An 8373-nucleotide genomic window follows, 5' to 3' on the forward strand; every position below is an offset into this window, starting at 1 on the left:
TCCCATTAAGTCTGAGGAGTCTGACTCTCCTTCCGGACTGAGACGTTCAGATAGAAAGAGGCAGAAGCCACAACGTTTCGCAGATGAACATTTTAATACTGTGTATGCCAATAAGGCGGTTTTTGAACCAAAAAGCTACAATGATGTTCAGAATTTACCTAAGCACCAAGCTGTAAATTGGTATAAAGCTATGAACTCCGAGATAGCTTCTTTAAAAGAGCATAACACTTGGTCTCTTGTACCACAAACCCCAGATATGAGACTTATTGATTCAAAATGGGTTTATAGAGTTAAAATGAATGACAAAAATGAAGTTGTAAGGTACAAGGCAAGACTAGTTGCTAAGGGTTTTCAACAAATTCCAGGAGAAGATTATGATTTGTGTTATTCACCAAGTGTAAAATATGAAACGGTTAAGCTTTTGTTAAAAGATGCTTCACAGTGTGGAAAAGCCCACTATGTAATGTTTCTCTGCTCTTAAGAAAGTGGTAATGTACTTTAAACATACTAATCATTATAGGTTGCAGTTTACATCAAGTATTGACAAAGGTTACACATGAAAAACATGTGCAAAGTATGCTTTATGTTTTTGTTCCACAATGATGAACCGCAGGGGAAATGTTGAATGGTTTCTTTAAATGTAAAGGTTCATCATTGTTCCACTCCATGTGTATGTCTTTAAGGGGCCAGAGCAAGGGCCAGAGGAAGATAACGAGACCCAGCTTTACAGCTGTGAAACATAGCAGGTGCTGCTGAGTTGTATTTGATTAAGGCGTGTCAGCATTTGGGTAGAGTATATAAGGAGCAGCACCTAGCTCTCCCATCACCCTGGGGGATGGGTTGGTGGTTGGGTCATGTTTGTTTGTTAGTATATTTAGTGTAAATGGAGTTTTTGTTTTTCTTATTAAAACCTTCTTTAAGTTATTTTTGAGTCCTTTCTTTTTAATGCATGATCTCCCCAGCAAGCTCTCTGCAGCGCTACCATACTGCAAAAAGCCAACAAAAAGTACTTGGTAGGGGCCCTCCCAGGTGGGCTGTAGGGGTATCTTATGATAGGTTTTCGCTAGTATCCAGTCCCCTGGTTGGTAAGGGTGGACATTTTCGTCGAGGGGGATGTTTTGGCTTGAGGCAGCGTATTTGTGGAGAAGAATTAGTTGCCTCTGGAGTTGTATTACATATTTTGTTAATTCTGACTCGCCCACCTCTAGTTCTGATGTTGGGTATTGGGTATTATACACTGGAGAGGGTCGCCCAAACAATAGTTCATAGGGAGACAGTTTGAGATTGCCGCGGGGGCATGCTCTAAGGTTATGAAGGACTAATGGAAGGGCATTAACCCATTTGATGTCAGAGTCTTTACAAAGTTTCCCAAGTTGCGATTTTAGTTGCTGGTTCATTCTCTCAACCTGTCCCGAGGAAGGGGGGTGATATGGGGTATGTAGTTTCCATTTAATGCCAAGGGCAGTAGCTACTTGTTGTATTACATCCGAAGTGAAGTGTGAGCCTCTGTCGCTATCTATGTGTCGTGGGATTCCGAAACGGGGTATAATCTCTTGTAATAGGATCTTTGCAACGATGTGTGCGGTCGCTTTACGTGTTGGGAAGCATTCCACCCACCCGGTCAATTGGTCAATAATCACTAGGGCATGCTTATATCCTTGGCAGGGTGGTAGATCTATGAAATCTATTTGAAGACTTTCGAATGGAACGAAAGCCCATGGCCTGGCCCCTGGTGGGCATCTGGCGGTATGTTTTGGGTTGAAGCTTTGACAAGTATGACAGTTCTTAACGGCAGCCTTAGCGGCAAGGGCAAGGCCTGGGGCATACCAACAGCGCTGAATTGTGTCAATTAGTTTGTCTCTCCCCCAATGAGTACATTGGTGTAGGACTCTCAGATGCTTGGGTACCCATAGCCTGGGCATTATGAGTCGTTTGTCTGGAAAATACCAAATGCCATTGTCTAATTGTGCCCCTTGTTCTTCCCATCCTTTTATCTCTTCTGGGGTCGCTGTTTTATACATCTCTGTGAAATCTACACCTGATAAGATTTGTGGCCCTTGGAATTCGCTGTCTGCGGGAAGGGGCTGAAGGGCTGCCTCTTGAGCTGCGCGGTCAGCACGTCGGTTCCCTATTGAGACTGCATCCCTTCCTTTCGTATGTGCTTTGCAATGTACTACGGCAATGGCTTCTGGAAGGTGTATAGAGTCCATGAGGCGCCGTACTAGGGGAGCGTGTGCTACCTGGGTACCTGCTGCTGTCAAGAAACCCCTCTGTAACCAGATTTGTCCGGTTGCATGCACTAACCCGAAGCAATATTTTGAGTCCGTATAGATAGTGACTTTCCGTCCCGCCCCTAGTTCACAGGCTCTGATAAGGGCAATGAGTTCTGCTGCTTGTGCACTGTATTTTGGGTGGATGGGTCGTGCCTCTAAGGTATCGGCATCGGAAACTATGGCGTATCCGCTTTTACGTTCCCCTTCCACAACTTTAGAACTCCCATCAGTATACAGGATTAGGTCCGGGTTCACTAAAGGTAGGTAGTCAAGGTCCTCGCGTGGTTTCTCTACATGGCGGACTATTTGAGAGCAGTCATGATGTGGGGTGCCGTCTTCGGGGAGGGGTAGGAGTGTTGCAGGATTAAGTGAGTTCACCCTTCTTATGGTTACGTTAGATGGACTTAGGAGAATGGCCTCGTATCTGTTTAAGCGTTGTATTGTGAACCGTTGGCACCCTTGCAAACTAAGAAGAGTAGCGACAGCGTGAGGAACGTTAACGGTCAGGTCATGTCCTAGGACAGTTTCTTGCGCCTTCTCTAAAAGGAGGGCTGCCGCCGCTACAGCCCTGAGACACCCCACATTCCCGAGTACGGTAGTGTCTAGCTGGAGGCTGTAATAGGCGATAGGTCTATTTTTCCCTTGGAACGGCTGAGTGAGGACGCCAGAAGCTACTCCCTTGTTTTCGTGTACGTATAGGGAAAAGGGTAATCTATAGTCCGGAAGTCCGAGGGCGGGTGAAGTCCTTAACTCTCTCTTAATAGATTCGAAGGCTTCCAGCGCCTCTGCAGACCATTGCAATTGGTCAGGAGCCTTGTCGTGAGTCATAGCTGTGAGGGGACGGGTGAATTCCCCGTAGCGCGGGATCCAGGCTCGGCAGAATCCACTCATTCCAATGAAGCCACGGAGCTGTCTTTTAGTTTTTGGTAGGGGCAATTTGGTTATTGCTTCAATCCTGTCTGTTGTTAGTGCGCGGGTGCCTTTTCCTAAGATGTGACCAAGATATTTGACTTCCTGTCTGCAATATTGGATCTTTTTTGGGGACACTTTATGTCCCTTCTGTGCTAGTATGTTTAGGAGGGCTATAGTGTCCTCTTTGCAGGATTCTTGGTCCCTCGCACAAAGTAAGATGTCGTCAACGTAAAGCCTCAGGGCTGAGCCCCTTGGCAGATCCACGTCTGATAGATCTTGGTGTAGTATAGATGAGAAGATTGCCGGGGATTCTACGTATCCTTGGGGCAATCGGGTCCACGTTAACTGTCCCGTCTGCCAAGTGAAAGCGAAGAGGAATTGGCTTTCTGGGTCTACAGGGATGCTGAAGAAAGCGGAGCATAAATCTATAACAGAATAGACTACAGTTCCTTCCGGTATAGTGCTTAGGAGGTGGTGAGGGTTGGCAACTACCGCGTGTCTAGGGATGACAAAAGAGTTAACGAGCCTGAGATCTTGGACCAGGCGCCATTTCACGGGGTTTGTATTTGGCTTTTTGACAGGTAGAAGGGGGGTATTACATGGAGAGGCACACGGGACTAAGACTCCCATTCTCAGGAATTCATCAATCATCGGGGTCAGTCCGTCTATTGCGTCCGGGGGAAGGGGGTATTGCTTTGTGCAAGGGAAGGGTAGGTCCCTTCTGTAGTTGATCTTTACTGGCGTTGCGGACTTCAAGAGCCCCACAGAAGTAGATTCAGTCCCCCATAGGGAAGGGGAAACACTATTGAGCAATTCTGATGGGAGATCGATGACAGTATTATGGGCTTCTTGCAAGACTCCTTGAAATCTAAAGATGGATTCGTCTGGCATATGCAAATAGATTCCTTCTTGGCCACATTGTATAGTTGCATTCAATTTACAAAGCAGATCCCTCCCCAGGAGGTTTACAGGACTAGATGTCAATAGGAAGGTATGTTTGACGGATAGAGGTCCAACCGAGACCTTTGCTGGTTTGGAGAGAGGGCAGTTTCGAGGAATCCCATCCAGTCCCATTACGGTTCTGGTTTCTTCCCCGGGGTTCAAGTGGCTGTTAGTGAGGGTTGAATAGGTGGCTCCTGTATCCAGAAGGCAGTCGTAGGACTGCCCGTCGATTTGCATTGTGCAAATCGGATCAGAGGGTGATAATTGTAAGACAGGACAAAGAAAAGAGAAGGAGGCGGGATCTGCTTCTGGTTGTCAATGTTGTGGGTATTCGTCCATTACCATTTCATGAGCAGGGGTTGCAGCATGGGCGATCGGGTTAAAGGGGTTTAGGCGGTCTTGAGTGGGGTTTCTGGGTTTCGGTTGCGGGGGAGGACCTGCACGATATGGCGCTTGAGTTGTAGGTTTGATGGGTCCGTATGAGGGGTTAGGTTCCCTGGGTTTAGTTTGAGTAGATTCCCGGTAATCCGGTCTGTAGGGGTCCAAGTCTCTGAATTCGGATCTTACATTTTCAGTCAGGAGGGGGCAGAATCTCTTTATGTGCCCTACCCCTTCACAGTTGTAGCAAATGCGCGGGTCTCGGTAGTCGGGTCCCCTTGATTTGCCCTTGTCCTTGTAAGGGGGGGCTGCCCCCGCATAGGCTAAAACTCGCGGAGAATCGGGTTTTTGGTCTTTCTTTCTCCGCTCGTCTCTTGAATTAAAGACTGACTTAGCAATGGAAAGAATTTCGGTTATAGTCTTTCCGTCGTAGCCGAGGTGTGCATTTAGAGCTTTCCTGATGTCGGCTGACGCTTGGTCCTTAAAAAAACCTTTAACTATTACTTCATGCTGCGGACTCTCTGGGTCTATTCCGCCCCAGGTTTTGATGGCAGAAACTAGGCGGGAGTAGTAGTCGGATGGGTGTTCTTCAGGTCCTTGAAGGACAGCTTGGACTTTTGTCCAGTTTACAGTTCGCTGACCAGCAGCTTTGATTCCATCTAGGATGGCTTTTTTGAAGATCTTTAAACCCCATACCCCGTCCGTTGTATTATAATCCCATTCCGGGTCGTTAAGGATCGTCTGAGTAGTTAGAGGGGCCATAGATGCCGGTCGATTTGGTTGGTAGCCCTCTCGAGTCAGGGCTTCCCCTGCCTTGGCTAAAATTTCCCTTTTCTCTGCCTCATTAAAGAGAGCCCCCAGGAGCATGTGTACATCTGCCCACGTGGGGTTGTGGGTTGAGAAAATGGTGGCCACCTGGCGGTGGCATTTGTCAGGGTCATCCCGCAAGGACGGCATTTTGTCGGACCAATTCATTAAGTCCGATGTAAGAAAGGGTTGGTGTGTGAAAACCATACGGGGTGGACCTCCTGCCCTTTCCGGAGGTATGGGTAATGCTCGCAGGGGGAAAATACCCTCTGCTTCTCCATTTGGCAGATTATCTTTGTTTCGTGTCCTGCTGGCGACGGGTCCCTCTCTTTCCCCGTTTAGAAGTTGTCCATTAAGTAAAGGTCCCACGTCTAGATTTGCCTGGTCTTCGATTAAGTTGGGCATACTTGGAGGGGGCTTAGTCGGTTGGGTAACTATCGGCTGTGTATCTGATGCATTCGAAGAAGGGGCCGGGGTGGCGCTCGTGGTGCCTTCCCTGGGTCCCGCGCCTCCCCCTCCAGCCCCTGCTCCAGGTCCCGGTGAAGGGGGGGCTCGCGGTTCTGGGTAGTAGAAAGGGACGAGGGTCCTATTCAGCTGTTCCTCTTGAGCCCTGATCTCGTCATATGGAGGGGGTCTAGTTGGTTTTAAGACAGCCATCTGCCGGACTATTCTAGCTTGTTGTTGTTGGAACAGTTCACGGGCCTCGGCAAAGGCATTCAGATAGTAAAGTTGGCGGGGCTTCTCATCGGCTAGATAAGACTTAAGTGCTTGCATCCTTGTGACGTTAAAAGAGCCACGAGGTGGCCATCTCTGGGCCGGGTCTAGATGGTGAGTGAAGGCGACCCACGAGGTATTGCAGAGGTCTCTCAGCTTAGACTTAGAGAGTCCCTTCCTCCCTCTCAATTCCTTCCAGCTATGAAGAACGAACTGCAGAGGGGTATCGGAGTCCTCCCCGGGGCGGGAAAGCTTCATGGAAGCTTTATCGCCAGGAGGAGTCCAATCAGAGTGTCGGGAAGCGTGGGCTCCCATTGCTCTGTGAATTTAAAGGGTGGTCCGCAAGCGATGCGCACTAGAGTGTAAAGATGGGGTAGACAAAGAAAAAGAGACAAGGAATACGATACAGAAAAAGAGGGGGGGTAGAGAAAAATAGTATTCTTTCAGTAATTTTAAGGTACCTTTGTTTATCTCTATTTTCCCTTCCTTTAACGTAGCTTTGCCTACCACTGAACTATGTTCAATTTATCTCAAACATTTGCCTCAATCCTACGGGTCTCTCTTTTCACCCGATACACAACCACGGATCCTGGTTTTCTACTGCAGTACTACTCACGCAACTGGTCCTAGTGTGGGGCCCCACTTCGTGAACCGCCCCTTCTACCCTCCACGACAGCCTCCTGCCTAGCCTTTGAGACTAAGTTCGGAACTCCCTACTGGACGCTTGCTCAATGCAATGCCAGATCAAGGTCCGAGAAAATGAAAGCTTAGAAAGGAAAACAAACGACCTTGCGTTCTCACATACTCGGGTCATCCCTAACAAAGGTCGCCGAGCAGGAGGGGCGGCTTCGTTTGCATAGTCAGGAGAGAGTGAGGGTGAAAATGCTTTGAAGGACGCCTCTGGACGACTCCGAAAGAGGGACGTCAGAGAAAACAGTAAAGAGCCACGCTTTCCCGGACTCAATTCCAAGACGGAAAACGGGGGAGAAAAGGGGATAGAGAGATCAAGGCGTTCCTGGACGACTCCGAAAGGTAACGCCGGAAAACAGTAAAAGGTGCCACAATTTCCCCGGCCCAACACCGCGTAAGAATTTGTGGGGAGAGAAAGGGAAACGTCAGAAACGAAGGAAGGAAAGTCTGGCTGTCGTGGGGCGTTTAACTTTTCCACCCTCTCCCAATGTGTTTTACTTCAAACCATACTCACGTTCGAAGGTGTCCCTCGCGGATCCCGGGATCCTTCCCCTTAGCCGGCTATACCTCGCCTTTGCTCTCCCTGGTCGGGCTTCTGGTGACGGTTGATTACCGCCCGCAAAGAGGAGGCAGGGAGAGGAAAAAGGATCCCCGGGCTAAGGTTGCCCGGTGGCGCCCGATCCCCTCTATCTCCCCTCTCACCTTTGCAGGAGAACCAAGTGTCCCTGAGTCTGGTCGCCAAAAACTGTTACCGGAAAATCCGAGGGTTCTCTTGGACAAATGAAGACACCGACTAGAGCAATCAGAGCAAAACAGCAGCCAGTAGGCTCGGTCTTTTATTAAAGAAAAAAGACTGTCGCGACAGGACTCCCACCGCCCACGAGGTGAAGCAAGATGGAAGCCCCGAACAAAAGGAGACCCCAACTTTTATTAGTTACTAATCCCCTAAGCTACACCCTCAGAATTACATCACATTTACATCATGATTATATTAAAAATAGGAGGAGCTGGGGAGGGGTTATACAGGTAATCTGAGTGTCCGGACACCTGGCCGGAATCTCACTCCCCCTCCCCATATGAGTCACGTTTAAGAACAAAGAAGAAGGGTGAAGTTTCCTGCCCCCTGAGGGGAATCCAGTCATAGTCCTTTGTGAGAGTCTGTGCAGAATACACTAAGATATGCAGTTCATTGTATCCCTGATAGCCTTCTGTCTGAACCCATCACCTGTGGCTATCAAGGTAGTCACGTCCGTTTGGAGGGAGTACAGGGTACGTGACTGCTCGGTCAAGGGATTATGGCCGCTCGGTATCAGACCACCCCCCTTGGGTAGTCCTTGTAATATCCTGCTGAACAAAAGCGGTCCGGTGAAAATCCAAAGTACGGGTGATTTTTAGCAAATTTATAGAGAATATTGTCCTTGAAGTTCAAAGCACTTTCCCTTCAGGAAGCGGCTTGCTACATTTTGATTAGATCAGTCATGGTCAATTGAACTCGGAAACTTTGTATTGCGAACTGTCAAAGGTAAGGGGGAAGTGCGGCAGCAGCCTGCAGTACCAGCGTGGTCGCCGCAAGGGGCGCTGTTCGATAACACTGATTGGCTGAGGCGGCCGCCGATTGACAGCAGGTCTCGGTCGTCCGGTCTACTCGCAATAGAGA

This window comes from Podarcis bocagei (genome assembly GCF_964188305.1).
Source record: "Podarcis bocagei genome assembly, chromosome: 5".
In the NCBI taxonomy this organism is placed as follows: Eukaryota; Metazoa; Chordata; class Lepidosauria; order Squamata; family Lacertidae; genus Podarcis; species Podarcis bocagei.